The sequence below is a fragment of the Euwallacea similis genome, chromosome 3 (assembly GCF_039881205.1).
Source record: "Euwallacea similis isolate ESF13 chromosome 3, ESF131.1, whole genome shotgun sequence".
NCBI classification, from domain to species: domain Eukaryota; kingdom Metazoa; phylum Arthropoda; class Insecta; order Coleoptera; family Curculionidae; genus Euwallacea; species Euwallacea similis.
This window is the reverse complement of record NC_089611.1, coordinates 8,645,713-8,659,638: the sequence shown is the minus strand read 5'-3', so window position 1 is coordinate 8,659,638 and position 13,926 is coordinate 8,645,713. Positions and strand designations below refer to the sequence as shown.

The 13,926-nt window shown below is 36.3% G+C and overlaps 1 long non-coding RNA gene and 1 pseudogene across 2 annotated transcripts; both read left to right on the top strand.

The window, feature by feature from the left end:
* The first annotated feature begins 1,663 nt into the window (after positions 1-1,663).
* On the top strand, positions 1,664-8,059 carry LOC136419722 (uncharacterized). Of its 2 annotated transcripts, XR_010753129.1 has the most exons (6): positions 1,664-1,705; positions 6,189-6,812; positions 6,876-7,066; positions 7,297-7,422; positions 7,570-7,697; positions 7,754-8,059. It is a non-coding gene; the product is annotated as an uncharacterized lncRNA (long non-coding RNA). The 2 variants fall into 2 exon arrangements; XR_010753130.1 differs by lacking the exon at positions 6,189-6,812 and having other exon boundaries at positions 1,686-1,705.
* Positions 8,060-8,083: 24 nt separating this feature from the next.
* Positions 8,084-13,642, top strand: LOC136419961 (ATP-dependent helicase brm-like; annotated as a pseudogene).
* Positions 13,643-13,926: the final 284 nt, after the last annotated feature.

Below are 13,926 nucleotides of genomic sequence, written 5' to 3'. Positions count from 1 at the left end.
GTGCAATTTGAATCCAAAATAGACAGATTTGGCCGAAATAAGCCAAATCGGTCGATTTGAGCAAATTCAGAGATGAAACGATCGTTTCTGACCGATTTCGCTCGTTTCTGCCTATTTTAGTCATTTTGGCACGTTTTCATCAATTTGGTGCAATTTGAATCCAAAATAGACAGATTTGGTCAAAATAAGCCAAATCGGTCGATTTGAGCAAATTCAGAGATGAAACGATCGTTTCTGACCGATTTCGCTCGTTTCTGCCTGTTTTAGTCAGTTTCGCACGTTTTCATCAATTTGGTGCAATTTGAATCCAAAATTGACAGATTTGGTCGAAATAAGCCAAATCGGTCGATTTGAGCAAATTCCTTGATGAAACGATCGTTTCTGACCGATTTCGCTCGTTTCTGCCTGTTTTAGTCAGTTTCGCACGTTTTCATCAATTTGGTGCAATTTGAATCCAAAATAGACAGATTTGGCCGAGATAAGCCAAATCGGTCGATTTGAGCAAATTCAGAGATGAAACGATCGTTTCTGACCGATTTCGCTCGTTTCTGCCTGTTTTAGTCAGTTTCGCACGTTTTGATCAATTTGGTGCAATTTGAATCCAAAATACACAGATTTTGTCGAAATAAGCCAAATCGGTCGATTTGAGCAAATTCCTTGATGAAACGATCGTTTCTGACCGATTTCGCTCGTTTCTGCCTGTTTTAGTCAGTTTCGCACGTTTTCATCAATTTGGTGCAATTTGAATCCAAAATTGACAGATTTGGTCGAAATAAGCCAAATCGGTCGATTTGAGCAAATTCCTTGATGAAACGATCGTTTCTGACCGATTTCGCTCGTTTCTGCCTGTTTTAGTCATTTTGGCACGTTTTCATCAATTTGGTGCAATTTGAATCCAAAATAGACAGATTTGGCCCAAATAAGCCAAATCGGTCGATTTCACCAAATTCAGAGATGAAACCATCGTTTCTGACCGATTTCGCTCATTTCTGCCGGTTTTAGTCAGTTTCGCACGTTTTCATCAATTTGGTGCAATTTGAATCCAAAATGGACAGATTTGGCCGAAATAAGCCAAATCGGTCGATTTGAGCAAATTCAGAGATGAAACGATCGTTTCTGACCGATTTCGCTCGTTTCTGCCTGTTTTAGTCATTTTGGCACGTTTTCATCAATTTGGTGCAATTTGAATCCAAAATAGACAGATTTTGCCGAAATAAGCCAAATCGGTCGATTTGAGCAAATTCCTGATGAAACGAAATTTGTAAACTTGTTGATTTTGGAAAGTCCATCTGTGCAGATTCACTGAATTGCTCGCATTGAAACTCGTAAAATGTATAAAGTTAAATTATTTTACAGGCGCTACGAAGTGAGCTATTTGACTTGTTTGTTGGATGTTTTTATAATTGCTGTACCAAAAAAGTACATTTTATACACGGCCTTCATATAATTTTCAAATCAAATTTGATTGGTCTGCCATCTAAATTGCTACCTAAGTACCAAGTAAGACTGGCCATGCCGATTAAACAGTCCCCTACGCATGTCGCATCGTATCATGTGAGAGAGAAAACTATATAACTATATCTGTGCGATCTTTTCTAGAAATTGGCCCGTCAGCTTTGCGCAGACGTATCTTCTATCACCACTTTGACGATCGCGCGTTTAATTTCGGAGGTTCTTTTCGTTTCGTCTTCGGAGGGAGAGGGTGGTGAGTATTAAATATTTTTAATAATTAGTAGTTAAACTCGTTATTAAAAAAGTAGTAGTACTTTAGTAGTTAAAGTGTTTTCATAAATATTTATTGCAACGAATTGAGAAAATATCGTAATTAATATTCTTACATTAATTTCTAAGGACGATTAAGGTTTTTTGGATATTTCAAGATTCAAGTTAAGAAAAAACTTGTAAGTGTTGACTAACATAAGTATGGTATGATATAATATCTCTATAAAACCTACAAGTACTCACTATAGAATTCAACTGCATTTCTGAAAGTTACGGGTTTAAATGGAATCCCGTACATGGGTGAATTTCTTAGTTGCAGCAACTTGTCTTCACAATCGAACCTGAAAACCGTCCATGATTCCTTAAATTCTCTCTTATTTGAATATAAATTAGCAAGAAATATTATATTTTAGGTACGTTTAATTTTTATCTTTCAGGATTCTTTGGCAATATTTCAGTTTAATATGGGTAAATTCTTTCCTCAAAATAAAGTAAAAATAGATAAACTTTCCCGATCCAAATAACAACTTGTTTTTGTCCCAGCAGTGAAATCTGATCTTCATCTTTAGTGGGATCAATAATTTTTTTGTCATTCAGAATTTACAAAGGTAAAAATCGTGATTTTAAGAAATCTTTTAATTTATAGTTGAAAGTTATTTTATTATTAGTTGGGATCATCTACCTGCTTCAGCGATATAAATACATCTTAACGGACTACAAAACTTTTTAAATGTAAAATTTGATGGTGACAAATTATACTCACTAATCATTGCCAGTTTAGGGATTAATAATGGTAAGTTAGGGGAAGTCTTAAAAATCGAAAAAAAACTGCCAATTTGTCAAATTGTACATTAGCTGTGATTAGGATCTCTGTATACCGACACCGTAGGTAACTTCAACTGTCAAATCAAATCGAGGGTTGTTTGATGTTTTCTGTTTTCTCTTTTCCAAATGCTTTTCCTGAAATTTATGGCTGATTTTTGGATGTTTTTATACTTCGAGAATAGTTCGTATTGAGCACAAGTCAAGTAAGTAATTAAAAATATCCGACATTTGTTTTTCCACCCAATATTCAGTTACTATTAATAGACAGAGTTTATACCGTGTGTCCTAAAAAATTTCAGATCAAGTAGGCGATGGAATTATTTGACAGCGAATCGCGTATGTCTTGATATGTTCTGCGTAATCTCGAACATACATGAACAAACATAACCCTATTTAAAATCCCGTTAAAATACTACTCTATTTACCTGTATTATTAATTGGTTTTTATTTAAAATAGTCTTTTCCAAGGCTCCACGGACTTGTGTGTTGCTTAGTTATAGTTTTCTGGGTGCTAAAAATAATTACGCAGAACATATCAAAGACGTACGGATTCGCTGTCAAATAATTCTGTGGTCTACTTGATCTGAAATTTTTTAGGACACACGGTATTATATTAGTTCATGCTGTAGTTGAACTATGCAGCTGGGTGCTGGATACTGTTACAAAACTTTTTGGCTTGAATATAGAAATTTCTTTTACCACTCGAAATAAACTATTTCCATTTGTGTGAAACTTCTTGTGGCAAAAGTATTACGCTTTATCGGTCTTCCTTCTGCATTGAGTAATTATTGAATTGTTATTTAAGCAGGAAAAATGAAAATTGAAATATGTAACGTGAACTGTAGAAAAAATATGCTTAAATTCTTTATGGGGTAAATTTAGTCAGAGACAAAACGTGGCTGCAGCAGAATATGTTACGGACGTTAAGAGATTTTACGAAATTTTATTAGATGACAGACTTGATAATATACATGTCAGAAATGTCCTAACTCGTAGAGAAACAAAAACACAAGTTTATGCGGTACTTCTTTATTTCTCTAGAATCGGGAATCGAATGAATCCCTTTTTGATGCGTGAGAGTCACCCCGGGTGCATCTGCTCTTCTTCCAAAAGCCTGTCACCATACCTTCACATTCTTCCCACGCTTACATCCCTTAATCATCTTATTCGCACCTCCATATGTTTTTAGACGAGATGATAAACAGACCTTTATCTTTACCACGAATGATCTATTTTGACTAGTACAAGTTTAGTCCATTTCTAATTTACAATGGGGCACCAGTAGATGCCTGTGACATTCCGCATATGTCCAATGATAAGTTACAATATTATGGGACAACATGTTTTTTCGCATTTACATTAAATAAGTTGATAAGTAACCCCATATGGCTTTCTTTATGAAAGCTCACATACACATAAATGAATCAAATAAAAATATGTTATAAATTGATTATAAGTATAAAGGTGCTATGTAGAAAATGATTTTAATACCAATACGTTCATAGCTGCTTTTACAACTGCAAGTGCAAGACTAAGATTGTATGAAATGTTAGACATATTAGGAGAAGGTGGTGTAGCATATTATGATATAAATAGCATTGTATATGTAAGATTTCGGTATCGTTATTGAAAGAAAAAAAAATAAAACAAAAGCAAGTTTTGAGGTACTTCTTTACTTGTCAAGAATCAAAACCGGAGTGCCCCCCGATACATATGTCTTATCCACCCCCGAGCGCACCCCTCTCTTTTTAAGAGCATTGATAAGCCACATTCCAGGCTTTTTCCCACGATTCCCTGACCCATCATCAATTTTTCTCTCGCCTATGTTAAGGAATTCATAAACAACCCTCTATCGTTTTCTCACGCCCATCTTAGAAGTAATTTACGGCTAACCCCCATGTCATTCTCATGTTGTGACACCAGCCGGTATTTTATACGTGGTGGGCACCACGGGGTTGTTTTAGTCGGGAATAAGACAGCTCACTGATTCGGTAACTCACTAACAACTTGTTTATTTCTTGTGATGGTTTTCAAAATGGTATGAATTTAGACTCAGCAACACTTCACTCTAGACTACTCGTTTTTGAAAAGGCCTCTGTCGGAATACCGATTCTAATACTCATACTCGATATATATATATATAGGGAAGACTATGACATCTAACTTATCTAAATTAGCGCATTAGGGGTGGTTAGTTGGAACTAAACAGGACTTCGACCTTTGGTTGAAGTTGATTATTCTTCATAGATAGTTAGGTAAAACATTGATAGCATGTTATTAGGTTGCTATGAGAAAGTAGCATAGAGTACAATCAATATAGGAAGGTATATAACACTCACATGGTATTACTTGATAGTCTTAACATAAGCGAGGAATGCTCACATATACATAGATGATGGTAAAAACGCTGTTAAAACAGGATGTCTATTGGGAGATTGGACCGATAAATTAAGTGAGGAAATGTGGATTGTTGACTGGGTATCAACAGGTTCAAAGAGTTATTGTTAAAAGATTAATACAGGTGAAATTGTTTGTAAAATAAAAGGATTTACATTAAACTATGAAACGTCCAAAAAGATTAATTCCTAACAATAAATAATATTTTAGAAAACAAAAATAATAAAATCAGTACACAATATCGTTGAGTTACCAGAGATACTAAAATTAAAGAACTTTTAAATAAAATAGAAACAAAAGAATTTAGTTTTGTTTATGGCAAGAGAGTTATTCTCGAAAACTTTGATACATTACCGTTTGGATATTAATTAGATAAAAAATTAGTATGATATCAATTGGAAAATCAAAGATATTCAGGAAAGTGTGCGAGACACTAGTCCAAGAGACCTCAATCGAGTAGTCCAGAAATTCGTCACATTATCGTTTTATATTTTTTCTGTTAGTTTTTTCACATTGACACCTGTTTGTTATCCCTTTAAACAGGTCGCAATGCCTTGAAATTCAGCCCAGTTTCATAAGACGGAGGCAAATTTGAACTTTTTTAAAAATACATTAAAAATGGACCGAAATGCCTCAATCAAATAATAAAACTAATTCATCGTTTTTAAATATACATTTTATTTTAGCATTTTCAATATTTACTGTCCGAATTTAAGTATATTGGAGCAATTGAAAGATAAAAAGTTTTGTCTACTGAACAGGCCACCGTACAAACTGAAAAACAGATCGAAATGCCTTGAAATTAGCCGAAATACCTTGACATTTTAACTTTTTCAAAAAGTACTTTATATATATGTCAGAAATTTCCTAACTCGTAGAGAAACAAAAACACAAGTTTAGGCGGTACTTCTTTATTTCTCTAGAATCGGGAATCGAATGAATCCCTTTTTGATGCGTGAGAGTCACCCCGGGTGCATCTGCTTTTCTTCCAAAAGCCTGTCACCATGTTTTTTGCATTTACATTAAATAAGTTGATAAGTAACCCCATATGGCTTTCTTTATGAAAGCTCACATATATATATGTATTTAGATTTTTTTAATTTTATTTTTATGTTACATTTCAAAACCATCGTGCACCGTTTAATATTTAATTTGTAATGCGCAAAGGTAATTTACCGTCAATACATCTATTATTATTATTGTTATTATTAAAAAAGGTTTTAAATAGGTAGTTTTTATTTTAGATAAAATGGATATGAAAAAACTAATTAGTTTTCGTCACTTTCAACTTAAACTACAGAGCAACAAATTACTAAAGATGTCGAGCTTCAGTGTCGTGAAGTATCAAAGAGGGGCTGATGAACTGGCAAACGTGATCGTAACAGTACATCAGGATGCCCCTATACTTTTCACAGACGAAAATGGGAAAATATTTTTCCCCTTTTCTTTCTTCTCCCATAGTCTACAGGACACTCATATAACGGCATTTGAAGCCACATTGATTGTGGAACTATTCATCATACAGTTTGTAAGTCTGTTAGAAAAACAGAATTTCGTGGTAGTATATGTATTTTCTCACTTAAATTGTAAAAATGCTTCTAATACTGCCAAGAAAATCTGTTTTTCTACCAGACTTACAAACTGTATGATGAATAGTTCCACAAACAATGTGACTTCATTTTTACCGTCATCAAATGCCGTTATGAGTGTCCTCTAGACCAAAAAATATTTTCCCATTTTCGTCTTTGAAATGTATAGCGACACCGTGATGTAATGTTACGATCACGTTTGCCAGTTCATCAGCCCCTCCTTGGTACTTCACGACGCTGAAGCCCAACATTTTCTTTAGTAACTTATGTAAGTCTTATGTAAGTATACTATATTAGTATCTGTCCAAATATTTGATTGCCTATATTTAATATTTTGTACAGCATGCCCCACAAGGGCATCCAGCACCTCACCAGGGCATTCCGCCTCAAGGCTATCCTTCTCATCCACAAGCAGCCTCTGGCGAATACCCGGGTCACCCTACCCAAAATGTTGGAGCGCCAGGTCATTCAGGAATACCGCCGCAAGGACCGTATCATGGTCACATCCCGGATATCCACTGCAGGGTAGACAGGTAAACAGGTTCTTGATTTAGTCTTAGAAATTAACATAAATTTTGTTTTTTGTTTAATCGTGTATTCTGTATCTTAATTGTCTATTAGGAATCTTTTATATGAGAAATGTATAGTAATTACATATAATATCTCATGAACTGGAGTGGGAATGACCTCTACTACAACTATTTCTCAAACTGGCTTAATCGTAAAAAATTTAGTCAGAGAAATGTCTTTACTTTTTTTTAAGAACCCAACCTTTCCTGGATCCCAGCAACTCCCGCCAGATCCTCAAAGACAATTACCAAGACCTCCAGGACCGTCGTCTGAGAAGTTAAATGTCTTGCAAAAAGGGATTGATACATTGGAGGAAAAGGTACTTTCATCGACATGATTTTATGCTCATTTTTGACTGTCCTATTTATATATTTTTGTTGAATATGTTGTACAATATTTAGACATTTATTGACAAATACAAGTTTTGGTACAATTTGCATTGTAAATACTAAGAATAATTTTTTAGGGTATGCAAGCCGACCAGAGATATTCCGCACTCTTGGCTTTGCGAGCACGTACAGCACAAGTCCAAGCCAATGCAGTATTTACTTTCTTTCAAATGAATCAGCTTCATAATCAAATGATGGCCTATAGGTAGGTGTCTGGCTCGAAATCAGCCGATTCCGAACTAAGTATTAATGGCTCTACAGGGTGAAAGGCCTGGGATGGAGCTGGGCAATTTCCCATTCCGTCGACTAGTCCTTTTCAACAGGGGCGAAACGGGGACCAACCTATGCAGGGAACATCGAAAGCTCCGGATAAGATAGACGACTACCTGATTATAAAGTCACTCAATCCGCAAATTAACACAACCGCAACGGTCTCTTAAGCCTAGCCGGGTATCAAAGACACAATGCGGTAGAAACATTTCTGTCAGCACAATTGTATCTTCGAATAAATCAATACAATCCAATGAGATCATGTTTATTTATGTAACATTTTGAAACAATTAAACGTCTGAGGTTCATTATTTCCCATTAATGCTTTATACCCAGTATTTGAAGAGGTTGAACGTTGTTCTTTGTCCGAATACCAAATTTTTTAATTTTAGCAGATCAAAATAAACCCGGTCCTTCTCAACGAAGACCAGGTAGTTAGTTGGTAACTACCAAATAAGCAAGGATTATCACTTTACCTAAACTATGCGATATTGATCCCATTATGCTGCTACAAGAGAGGGGAAAATAAAGCGGCTGCTCCTCGAATATATGCTACAATTGAGCAGGTATAGTAATCTAATAATCATTTTACAACATAGGTTTTTATTTTAATCACGTTCGCGATGAATTTAGATTTTGAGCTATTTTGATAGTGGTTTCGTGTATAAAAATATTTCCCCAGGTGAGCAATCTTCCTTCGGACATAAGTGGACAAACTTCGTCTTCACGCTCAAATTGAGCTGCGAGCCCTTCGTCGCTTAAACTTCCAACGGCAACTACGAAGTGAAATTCTCAGTTGCATCAGACAAGATACCCCACGTTAGAAACCGCGGTAAATATAAAAGCGTATAAACGTGCGAAACGTCAGGGTTTAAGAGAGCTACGGAGAAATTGTAGAAACAACAGAAATTAGAAACTGAGAGATACAGGTAGAAGAATCAAGAATTCTTGAATTCGGTGCTTCGGCACGCTAAAGAATTCAGGGAATTCCATAAAGCGATGCAGGCGAAAATTGTAAAAGTTAATAAGGCAATACCGAATTATCATGCGAATGCAGGAAGGGAATAGAAGAAAGAGTAGGAAAGAATCGAAAAGGAACGTGAAGATGAGAAGGCCGATGGCCGAAGATGAAGAAGAAGAGTACAAAAAGCTGATTGATCAAAGGAAAGACAAACGATTAGTACTCCTTTTGTTCCAAACTGACAATTTGTCAGTTAAACAACTGAAATGGTGCGGCAACACAAAGATGAGTAAGTGAAGAACAAGGAAAAAGGAGGAGACGCAAGAAGCGCCAGCTTCGCATGCTTGAACGGGATGGGAAAGTCACGGTTATGAAGGTTGGGACAAGAAAGAAGCTAAAAGGAGAAAATGCCCTAACATTCAGAGATTTGCCGGAATGGATGAAGACGCACCTGGGTTGGGAAACGATAGATTTTGACGATGAAGGTAAGTGTTTTTGAAGACAGAAAATCGTAAAAATATACGTTTAATCTGTTTAGATGATGGAAACGATGAAAATGACGGAGCGAAATCGAGAAGCGGTGAAGATGACGAGAGCACGAGAATAATTAAGAAGGCGAAAGTTTAAGACGACGAATACCAAAGGAACGCAAAGGAGGAACAGACTTATTATTCCATTACCCATACAGTGCATGAGATCGTAACTGAACAAGCTTCTATTTTAATCAATGGAAAGCTTAAAATCAAATTAAAGGCAAGTTGACATCTGAAGACTCGATTAACAAAAAGATAAATCTGCATTTTTTTAATTGAAATTTTCATTCATTCATTCAATTCAGTTGTTCAGATCAAAATCTAGACTTTCAAAGGATCCGATATTTTTGTGAATAATATTAATATGTCGATTTCCTTCTGAAATTTAAAATAGCTTTGTAGAAAATATTAGATTCGTCCTATTTCCTGATGGGATTCCAAATTAAGTCTATGTACTATTAAGGTGAATTTAACTTTTTCTTAACTTCAGGTCTTGAATGGATGGTTTCGTTATACAACAATTTGAATGGAATTTTGGCCGACGAGATGGGTCTGGGAAAAATAATTCAGACTATAGCTTTGCTCACTTATCTGATGGAGAAGAAGAAGAAAAAGAAGAAAGTGAAGGCCGTTTTTGATTATCGTGTCATTGTCAACAATGTCGAATTGGATGTTGGAATTTGAGAAGTGGGCTCCATATGTGCAGGTAAGGGAATAGCGATTATGCACATATGTTCTGCTTATATTTTATCTGAGACATTTTTTTATTGGAACAGATTATTGTCTATAAAGGAACCCCATGTATTCGTCGAACGATCCAAAGCCAAACGCGTGCGGCAAAGTTCAACGTTTTCTTAATTACCTACTAGGAACACATTATAAAGGACAAGAGCGTGTTGTTGAAAGTTTTCTTCAAGTACATGGTCATCGACGAAGGTCACAGAATGAAGAACCATAATTGCAATCTTACTCAAGTTTTGAATACCCACTACTTGGCACCCCATCGTTTACTTCTCACCTGAACCCCACTACAAAACAAATTGCCGGAATTGTGGGCCTTATTGAACTTTTTGTTGCCGTCGATTTTCAAGAGTTGTTCGACTTCTTTAATGCTCCTTTCGCCACCACGGGAGAAAAGGTAAGTGGAGTTTAGGATTTCATTAATTCTTATATTGTTGAAAATATATTTAATAAAAGTATTGATGAAAATCTGCTTTGAAAACACACAATCTCAAATTATTGCCAAATTTCTAATTAGGTGGAACTGAACGAAGAAGAAACCATTCTCATCATTCGTCGTCTACGTAAAGAGCCTCGCCGTTCTTATTGCGACGTTTAAAAAAGGAAGTCGAATTTCAATTATCTGAAAAGATGGAATATACATATAATCAAGTACGACATGTCTGGGCTGCAACGAGTGCTTTATCAGCACATGTAGAGCAGAGGAGTGTCATTAACAGACCGATCTGAAAGAGACCACGGCTCCAGGGACAAAGGTAAAAACACAAATTATTAGAAAATCGAATCGTGCTCTTTGTCACTCGAATGAATGAGGATGCCGATGTTAAAAATAAAAATATTGATTAAATCCAGGTTAATAATTTTTTATCAATGTTAAGTGGATGTAATAAAATACGCCTTACCGAAACCATTTTCCCACGTCGATATAACTCGCGTACGTTTTGAAGCAAGGTAATATCTCCCATGACGTCTTAATTGGCTTTTTCTCATAGGAGGATCAAAAGCATTAATGAACACTATAGTCCAACTAGGAAAGCTCTGTAACCATCCTTTTATGTTTCAAAACATTGAAAAGAAATATTGTGAGCACTTTGGCGTTTCTGGTGGTATTACGAGCGGGCCCGACACTTACAGGTAGCTGTCCTATCGTCTACTGACTTGTGACTTAAATTCTTAGAGCTTCCGGCATGTTTGAACTACTCGATAGAATTCTGCCTAAACTTAAAAGAACAAATCATCGAGTGTTGCTGTTTTGTCAAATGACGCAGCTTATGACCATTATTGAGAACTATTTGAATCGGAAGGGATTTAAATATCTGCGTTTGGATGGAACCATCAAAGCTGGTAAGATCGTTGTCCGTCTCTATATCTGTCAATACACGTTTGTTGTTTTGATGATTTTCAGTGAACAGAGGCGATCTGTTGAAGAAATTCAACGACAAGAATTGTTTTTTCGTGAACCGTGGTACCAAGATGTTGATTAGACGTGGCCTAATTCTTGATACGTCTAGTTAGCAATGGACTGGATGCTTGCGAAGCACCACCCTGAGTTCGCGGTCTCAGAGGCACCGTGTTCGTGCAAATGAAGAAAACAAAAACCCTTTTTAACGGTAACAAAGGTTTATTGTTCGCCAACAATTTCGAGTAATTTAGCAAAGAAATAACAACTTTTCGTGACAAGTTAACTAGTGTACTAATTAACCGTGTATAGGAACCGTGAGTAAAGTAATCGCGTACGAGTAACGTGCAAAGTACGGAGTTAAGAGTCGACGGAGACGCACAAGAAGAGAGCGATTCTTCTTCTTGCAAAATCTTAAATACTAAAGTTAATGGTAAGCGTGTACATAGGCGTACCAGAAACCAAGAGGTCATCATCGGCACTTCTAGATTTGTCCTTGTGACTTGCCTAACTTTAACAATATAATTGGGTTTTATTGGAGGGCGTTTATGACCAGAATCGAGAACGTGTCTAAATTCTAGTACGCACAAAAGGTCGGCGAGGAGTTTTATTACATAGTTAGTCTAAGATCAAACGAAATGCGGACCAACATTTGGTCATACGGGCAAAGTAGCACGAGAAACGAGTGATGTTCATAGGCGTAGCACACGGGTTCCTTACATACTAGTCACAGATTTAATACTAGGCTTATGAAGAATACAACTTATCGAACTAATAGATTAAATTAATTATCGGATATTCTGTCCTCTACACAAGCCCTAACAAGAATAGTGAATATTTCTTATTTTTGCTGTCTACCAGAGCTGGAGGATTGGGGTTAAATTTGCAAACAACCGACACTGTTGTTATATTTGATTCAGATTGGAATCCGCATTAGGTTAATTGTCACGTTTCATGTGTGTCACGAACGTTGGGAAATTAATTAATTTAAAGAGTGAGGAAATGCTTAGGTTTATGTATTGAATAGAATTCTACAGGGCCACCGAAGTGCGGTTCTGCAATATGTCACAAATTATACCAAACAAGTTTTTTCCGGTTGAAAATTGAATTTTTTTAACTGGATTTGCAAACCCAACTTCGGGCCCGCACCGTACCGATTAGCAAAACGAGGTGCGCGTGCTTCGCTTAATGACAGTCAACTCTGTTGAAGAGAAAATTCTGGCCGCCGCTCGTTATAATTAACCACGGACACGAGAAAGTAATTCAAGCCGGTGTGTTTGACCAAAAGTCCACGGGCACCTAATGACAGCGGTTTTTGCAGAACATATTGCACAATGGTGGCACAGATGATGAGGTTCGACCAAGGTCTTTTTAAATCCTATTTCCGGCAATATTTTCGACGGTTTTAGGAGGAAAATGAAGTGCCCGATGATGAAACTGTGAACCAAATGGGGTTGCAAGAAACTAGGATGAGTTTCGATTATTTCAAAAAATGGATATGGAACGAAAACTTGAGGAACTTAAAACGGGTAAAAATAGGTTGATTCAAGAAGAGGAGCTGCCGGGATTGGTCGGTGACAGTAAGTTGTTCGTGCGTAGGGTGATAGGGAACATACCCGTCTGTTTCTATTCAAAATCAGCAGTTGAAATAATGTCCTTTAAAATTTATAGAGACGTCGCTTATACCGTATTCCTTATATTACCTGGTAAAAAGAATTCTTGCGCCCTGGATCTGATTCAATCTATGTAGGATTATGATGAAGTTGATACCTGGAAGTTCGAATATGACGACGTCCTCCTAGGTAGAGGCACCGGGCAAAGGAAAGAAGTAGATTATGCGGATAATTTAACCGAAAAGGAATGGCTAAAGGTACATGACAATTTTATGACAACTCGCCATTCACTTAATAATTATAATAATTCTCCTGTAGGCTATAGATGAGGACGGTGATTACGAAGAGGAAGGGGAAGAAGAAAAACTGAAGCAAAAGAGACGTGGTGGGAAGAGGGACGAATCGGATGAAGAAGAGGCGCCTGTGTGAAGCGCAGGAGGAAAGTTCCGGGTTCGGCTAGTGAGACCAGAACGAAGAAGAAAATGAAAAAATTGATGAACGTTATTGTAAATTATACCGACCGGTGGATAGAAAAATTGAGAAAAATACACGAGCCAACAATTATAATTGGGAATTTTTTTTTCTAAACATTCTTTATAAGTAAACGTGTCAAATTTTACGTGTACCCCTCGTACTGGCACGATCATTAGAGACAAATCTCAATACAAATTTTTAAATTCACCGGTATATTACAGCAAATTCGACATAAAATACCGTTAAATTATAATTACATATTACATTATTGCATAGCTCGTAGCTTTCTCATACATATCTAAATTTTCCAAACGTTATTTAAAGACGAATAACAGTCGAGTGAACAATTCATGAAATTACCCAATCGAAAGGAGTATCCAGAATATTATTCTATTATCAAGAAGCCCGTGGATATCAATAAAACATGATGTATATATTGATGA